The sequence below is a fragment of the Musca vetustissima genome, unplaced genomic scaffold, assembly GCF_032173495.1.
Source record: "Musca vetustissima isolate MV318-11 ecotype Yass unplaced genomic scaffold, APGP_CSIRO_Mvet_v1 utg18306, whole genome shotgun sequence".
Classification (NCBI taxonomy): Eukaryota; Metazoa; Arthropoda; class Insecta; order Diptera; family Muscidae; genus Musca; species Musca vetustissima.
The window spans coordinates 21824-30278 of record NW_026884258.1 but is presented as its reverse complement, the minus strand read 5'-3'; positions in this window follow the sequence as shown (position 1 = coordinate 30278).

The following is an 8455-nucleotide window of genomic DNA, read 5'->3' as shown; positions in this document are numbered from 1 at the left end:
AAATATTTTTTTTTAAATCCACGCCTTGGTTAATTGATGAAAATTAATTTTTAAGAAATCTGCAACTTTGGTAATTGATGAAAATTATTTTTTGATCCAAAATCCATGCCCTCCGAATAACCACCTTCACCACCTTTGCCTATTCCACCTTAACAAAATAAATTAAAATTCCAGAATACCCTCCTCAAATGGATTTCATCAAAATTAAATATGTGCATATGTATGTGTAACCTGCACACACATACATGAATATGCAATTGGGTATTATATATTTTTTTATTAAAGTTTTTTCTTTAATTTTTGTTGCATTTACAATTTAAAATAAAATTTCATATCCTTCAACAATATTGGCTCTACTGTTGTTGTTTCTGGTTTTTCCGATTTTTTTTTATAAACTGCATAAATATTAATTTTTATATACAAACATACATACATACACCTTGATGTATAAATATACATTTCTGTGTGTTTTTTATTTATATTTTTCTTTGCGACAGAAATTTTAATTTTAATGCAAATACTGAAGGATGGTGAAGAAGAGAGAGAGAGAGAGAGAGTGAGAGAGAGGGTGGGTGGGTGGTGGAGGTTGATACAAATTCCCAGAATAAATATTTTATATAAATTATACCTCAGGAATTGTAAATTATTTTTTCCCGTTTTTTTTATGGGTGAACCTTTTTTAAATGTTGGTCCCTGGGTGGGAAGGAGATGATGTTGGGTCCTCTTTTTGGATTTCCATACATACATACTGATATATGTATGTTTGATTGTGTGTTTGCTTGTTTTTCATATGAAAAAAAAGTACATAAGCCTTGAGGATTTTTTTTTCTGCATTACATAGCCTTTATATACATTAACTTTTTAAATATATAGACCATTTTTTTATTATTATGAATATATATTGTGTTTCCTACCCTTCCATGGTGTGACGAAAAAGGACAAAAATCTGACGGAATGAAAAGGACCCGGACATTTTTTAATGAGAAAACCTTTCACATTTTTTGCAGAGGAAATAAAAAATTCTTAATACACTGAGAAAAATATTGTTTAAAAACTCCAAATAGTTGGCAATATATTTAAAAAAAGTGAGCGGAGCAGTATAGTCGGACGCGACCGGCCATATGATACCCTACACAATCACCAGGATATTCTAACTTTCTGCGGATTTTTATTCCGAGCCTGGACAATATTTCGTGATGGCCCGATTAGAGGTCAACCGCACCTCTTCTTTACACTGACATATTTTTCGAATAATACTTTTTAATTACTTGTCCAGATCCAATTCACCGTGAGTTGTGTTGTGATGTTCGGCTTTCAATTGTGACCTATAGATCGACTCGAAAAAAAACAAAAAAAAATAAATTTTCGGTCCACTTCATCCCAAAATTATTACCTGATTCATCCCAAATATATTAACCGATCTTTGCCAAAAACAATAGGGGTCTTCATTGGGCCGAACCCATCCTATATGCAAAATTTCGTGAAGAGTGGTCCATAACTGTGGCCTGTATCGTGTTTGCAAATTATAATGGACAGACGGACGGACGGACACACATGTCTAGATCGACTCAGCTAGTCGAGATATGATGATCGGTATATTTAAAGGTGGGTCTAGGACCATTAATTCGCGGCGTTACAAACCAATGGAGCTGCACAAAGCTATAATACCCTGACAGTTGTGTAGGGTTTAAATATTTTTAATCAATTACCAAAGGCGGGGATTTTTTATACCCTTCACCACATTGTGGTACAGGGTATTATGTCTTTGTGCATATGTTTGTAACAGGCAAAAGGAAACGAGATAGGCACATGGTTCCTTTTGAGAATATGCATAGAATCACTTTCGGAGTCGATTTATGCATGTCCGTCCGTCTGTCTGTCGACGTTAAATTGTAAACAAAGTACAGGTCGCATTTATAATCCGATTTGGATGAAATTTGGTACAAGGACGAACCCTATAGAAATTGGGGGAAATCGGTTCAGATTTAGATATAGCTCCTATATATGTTTTCGTCCGATTTTATGTAATTGATGTACCAAAGCCCCTACATATCTTTCGATTTGCACGAAATTTGACATAGCGTACTGAATTAAGTCTAGAATGATTTGTGCAAAGTTTCGTGAAAATCGGTTCAAATTTAGAAATAGCTTCTATATATAGTTTCGTCCGATTTGAGGTAAATGGTCCCTATATATCTTTCGATTTGCACGAAATTTGGCACAGCGTATTGAATTAGGTCTAAAATGATGTGTGCAAAGTTTCGTGAAAATCGGTTCAGATTTAGATATAGCTCCCACATATAGTTTCGCCCGATTTTAGGTAAATGGTGCACCAAAGTCCCCAAAAATGCTTCGATTTGCCCGAAATTTGGCACAGCGTAATGAATTGGGTCTAGAATGGTGTGTGCAAAGATTCGTGGAAATCGGTTCAGATTTAGATATAGCTCCCATATTTATTTTGGGCCGATATAGGGTAAATAGTCCATTAAATTCCCTGGAAATTATTTCATTTGCACGTATTTTGATATAGCGTACTGAATTAAGTCTATAATGATGTGTGCAAAGATTCGTGGAAATCGGTTCAGATTTAGATATAGCTCCCATATATCTCTTCGTCCGATTTTATGTAAATGGTGCACCAAAGTCCCTATATGTATTTCGATTTGCACGAAATTTGGCACAAAGTACTAAATTAAGTCTAGAATGATGTGTGCAAAGTTTCGTGATTCGATTTAAGGTAAATGGTTTATCATTGTCCCTATATATCTTTCGATTTGCACGAATTTTGATAAAGGGTACTGAATTAAGACTAGAATGATGTTGCTAAGCTTCGTGAAAAGATCCATAGCTTGGCCGATTGACTCAACGTACTGAAGTAATATAAAGTAGTCTCTGGCAAGTTTCCCTGAAATCGGTTCAGATATAGATATATAACAAAAAAGCGACGTCTGTTAGGATACATATGTAGAATATACCCAAAATGGTGAAGGGTATCATATAGTCGGCCCAGTCCGACTTTACTACTTTCCTTACTGGTTTAAAAATTAATTTTCGTAAACTATCAAAGACGTGAATTTTTTAAAAATTAATTTTCATCAACTACCAATTCTCAAAGTACATTATTCTTGTCACTTGAAAAAATTCCAATGATAATGGAGGCGAAACACATAGCAAGATAAAAATCGATATTTCGAAAAAAGGATAAAATCACAATAAAAAACGTTGACGAACAGTATAAAGGAAGAGTAAAAATAAATTCCTCCTGTTTTCGTTTTTTTTTTAATATTTCCTTTATAAAAAAAGTGTATGAAGGTGCAAAAAAACGATTCAACAGAAATATCTTAAAGCAAAATGAGAAAAAGCAGAAAATGAAAAATTCCAAATAAAATGGGAAAATGGAAAATACACTAAAAATAACACACATACACTCAAAAAGGCATAATTCACGCACACACATACCTACCCACACTGTTGCCGGGGAATATGGCACTGAGCAACAGGACAGAAAAAATACGACACAAAGGAAAATAATAAAAAAAAAAATTCAGTACCCATTTGAATACGAACGAAAAATACCCTACAAATGTGGAGTTCATAAAAATATTTTTTTCGTGGACCACCAATAGGCGTGGATTTTTTATAGACCACCAATAGGCGTGGACTTTTAAAAAAATATTTTTTACAGACCAGCAATAGGTGGGGATTTTTTAAAAGTATTTTTTAGAGACCACCAATAGTCGTGGATTTAAAAAAAAAACTATTTCTTCATAGACTATTGGTGGTCTATGGCGTGGATTTTCAAAAACATTTTTTTCATAGACCACCGAAATGGGCGCGTATTTTTTAAAAAATATTTTAAAAGCCCCTTAAACATCTGACTGTGTTAAATCATTCGAAATCGTCCCCATTTTTGTAAGACTTTAAAAATCCAACGGCATAAAATTATAGCGAAAAGTATATTGGGAAAATGTGAAATAATTTCGTCCTGTAAATATTTCCTAAAAAAAACCTGCCTTTCTTTTGGTTTGCAATTTTATATTGTGCTTTAATAATTTTCCGCACACCTTATCCTCCCTCCATGGACATATTGTTATAATGGGTAACATTTTTTTCTTTTTCATTTTTATAACAGAGAAAGAAAAAATATTTTTATTCACAAAAAAAAAAAAAAACGAAAAAAGGCCATCCCCTACTTACAACCACCTACCCACAAAAATGGATTGGCATCTTGCCATTCGGGTAACCCAACCACCCACCACCCTCAAGAGGATTTTTTATTAATTTTGTTTTTTTTTCCTTTTATTTTTCATTGAGTGTGGATCCTTTCCAGGATTTATGTTTGCCATGATGAACGGAATTGTTGTTTTCTTCTTTTTTTGTTATTTTTTATTATTTGCTGGAAAATAGACTTCGAAATACAAAAAAATTAAGAATCCCTGAAATAACTTATCTTTCTGTTGCCCCTGTTCGCCTGGTTCATAGAAGGGACAGTGATGAAATAGTTGTATCTTCAGTTTGAGGGTGGTGATAGATGGATGGAGTAAGAGGTTATATAAGGATTCATAGGTTTGGATTTTTACTAAAAGTTCGGAAGGCCATATAAAACCTCATAGAAGAGAGATTTTTGAACGAATTCTCATAGGTGAGGATGAGCCTCATATGTAAGGATTTTTAGAAAGCGTTATAGAGCCTCCTAGACGTCGGTTAAAAAACCTTTCAAAGACAGTGTTGGGCCTCTTATGCGCGGATTTTTGAAGAAATTTGCAAAAGACATAACAATGGATTTTTAGAGAAACTTTCAAACTGGATTTTTGAAGAAATTTTCAAATGCATTATAGAGCCACATATGCGGGGCCTTTCAGACAATTTGTAGATGATCATATAGTGCCTCATAAGTGGACATTTTTGAAGAAAATTTTAAAGGTCATACAGAGATGGATAGAAACGGTGGAAGAGGGAGGTCACATGGAGCCTCATAGATAGGATTTTTGAAGAAAATTTCAAAGGCCATATAGAGCCTCATAGGTTTTTTAAGGTCATACAGAGCTTCATAAGTGGGGATTTTTAAAGAACTTTTCAAAGCCATATCAAGCTTCATAGGTGGGAATTTTTTTTTAGAATTTTCAAGATCTTATAGGACTTTATAGGTGGAGATTTTTAAAGGAATTATCAAATGCCATATTGAGCCTCACAGTTGGGGATTTTTAAAGAATTTTTTTTAAGGTCATACAGAGACGGAAGCATAAGGACAAATATAGAGTTCATATAGAGCCTCAGATTTTAAATTTAAGACGATTTTAAAATTAAATTTTTAAGAGAATTTTTAGCCTCAGAGGCTTGGATATTTTAAATACATTTTCAAAGGCAATATCAAGCCTCATAGTTGGATTGATATGGCTTCATAGGTGGATTCATAGGGTATTTTTGAAGGAATTTTCAAGGTCATATATAGCTTTATAGGTGGAGATTTTTAAAGTAATTATCAAAGGCCATATCGAGCCTCATATATGGGGATTTTTAAAGGAATTGTTTAAGGTCATACAAAGATGGATGCAGATGAACAAAGAGAGAGTTCATTTAGAGCCTCATAGGTGTGGATTTTTACTGAATGTTTCGAAGGCCATATGGAGCATCATAAGTAGGTATTTTTGAAGAAATTTTCAAAGGCCATATAGAGCCTCATACGATTGGATTTTAAATACATTTTTAAATATCATATAGAGCCTCATAGGTGGCGATTTTAAAAACGATTTTCAAATACCATTTGAGCTTCAGAGGCGTGAATATTTTAAAGACATTTTCAAAGACCATATAGAACTTCATAGGTGGGGATTTTTTAAAGAAAATTTCAAAGACCATATCAAGCCTCATAGATGGAGATTTTTAAAGAATTTTTTAAGGTCATACAGAGGTGGAAGCAGATCTTTGTCAATCTGCTTCCACCTCTGTATTACCTTAAAAAATTCTTTAAAAATCTCATCTCTCTCTTTAAAGATCATATAGAGCCTTATAGGTGTGGATTTTTACGGAAAGTTTCGAAGGCCATATAGAGCCTCATAGGCAAGGAATTTTGACAAAAAATATTAAAGGCCATATAGAGTCTCATAGGTGGGGATTTTTAAAGAATTTTTTAGGTCATACAGAGATGGGTGTAGATGGTGTGAATTTTTACTGACAGTTTCGAAGGCCATACAGAACCTCATAGGTGGAAATTTAAAAAAAAAATTCTCAGAGGCCATATAGAGCCTCATAGGTGGGTATTTGCGATGGAATTTTCAAGGTCATATAGAACTTCATAAGATGGCAATTTTGAAGAAATTCTCAAAGGCCATATAGAGCCTCATAGGTGAGGATTTTTGAAGAAATTCGCAAAGACCATATAGAACTTCATTGGTGGGGATTTTTAAACAAATGTTCAAAGACCATATCATGGGGTTTTTAAAGAAATTGTTTAAGGTTGTACCGATATGGATGCAGATGAAAAAAGAGAGAGTTCATATAGAGCCTAGTTCATATAGAGCTTTTTACTAAAATTTTCGAAGGCCATATAGAGTCTCCCCGATAAGGATTTTTTAAGAAATTTTCAAAGGCCATATAGTGACTCATAGGTGTTGATTTTTGTATAAATTCTCAAAGGCTACACAAAGGCACATAGAGTAAATTTTTCAACCGAATTCGCTGTAATTTGGTATTTTGTTGTCGTATATGGTAAAAAATCTCCTTACCAAAAATTAACAATCAGTTTTTACTCTACAATGTATAGAGTTCTAAGACGATTTAGCCATATGTTGTAATCATTTCGCCATCTAAGGATATCGAGATAAAAAACAACTCGAACCTGAAGATGATGAAATATATCGGCCAGTATTTAGGCATCTCCCCCATACAATGATACCTCCTGAAGGAATGAATTGAGATACGAAACTAAAATATTGGATTTGAAATTGATCTATTTCGGTCATTAAACCGAATCAGCCCAATGTTACCATATGGTCACACGCACAACAACACACACATAATCCCTAGGTCCTACATAAATGACCTATGAAGTATTTCCCAAAAAAAAAATATATATATATATATATTTGGGTCGATTCGGATTAATTAGGTATAGTCCTGATGATAACCCCAAATATTCGCTAATTCCTATCTATGTAATCATCTATGAACTTAACGTTTTTTCACTAGTTAAAGCTCATTTAGAGCCTCAGAGCGTGGATATTTTAAAGACATTTTAAAAGCCATGTTGAGACTCATTTTTAAATGTCATCGAGAGCATCTTAGGTGAGGATTTTAAATACATTTTAAAGGAGACTTTATAAACGCAAAAAAACGCCACATTGGCCACATTTTTATTTACTTTAGGCCATAAATATTATATTTTTTATTTTTATTTATTTTTACATTTTTTGTTTTTTTGCTACGGGATGTGAAAATAATTTGTTATTTGTGCAGAAAAAGAATATCCTACTTACAAACCCCAACCAAATAACATCCTCCATTTCCCCCCCCACATTCAAATACGATCCTTCCCTTCCACCCTCTTTTCCGCCTTTTTAAAGGGAAGAAAAATATTTCACAGAATTTCTGTTTTTTTTTTCTTTCACTTCACAAAAGCTTAAAAAATTGGGCTAAATCTTATGGGTTGTTATGTTCATTTCCCATACAAGTGTTTGTGGGTGGATGTATGTGTGTGAGTTGAAGGGTGGTGGTGATGGTAGAGTGTTTGTTTTTTGCTTTGTGTCTGTTTTTAGGTTTAAAAAGGGACATGCCTTTTTATTGTTTGAGAAAATATTTTCATTTATTTTTTTTTTTGTTTTCCATTTTTTACTGGGGAAATGGGGAGGGTATTTTACCTCTGTGATTTTGGCAAAAGATTTAAATAGATAGCTCCAGATAATTGCAATTGAGAAGAAGATAATTTTTAAAGACCTTAAATATTTTTTTAAATCTCCACCTATAAGGCTCCATATAGGTGGAGATTTAAAAAAAATATTTAAGGCCAAAGAGAGCCTTTTAGATTTTTTAAACCTCATTTCTAAAGACCATACCGACCATCACAGGCTTGAATTTTTAATGACAGTTTTATTTTCATATTCTTTAAAAAATCTACGCCTTGGTGGGTCTTAAAAATATTCTTTAAAAAATCAAGGGTCTTAGTTGAGGATTTTTAAAGAAGTTTTCAGAAGACATATAATCATATAGAATTTTTAAAGAAATGTTAAGGGCATTTAAAGGCCCTAATGAACCTCATAGCTGGGGGTTTTAAAAGACATGTTCATAGGCAACATATAGTCTCATGAACATGGATTTTTTAAGTAAAGTATTGTACAAAATTTTTAAATTCGAATACCCCTTTTTAATCATTTTAATCACACCCCACTGTAATACCTTTTTTCATGGAATTTTCATTTTCCTTTTTGTTGCTGCATTTTGAAAATATTTCATTTTGTTT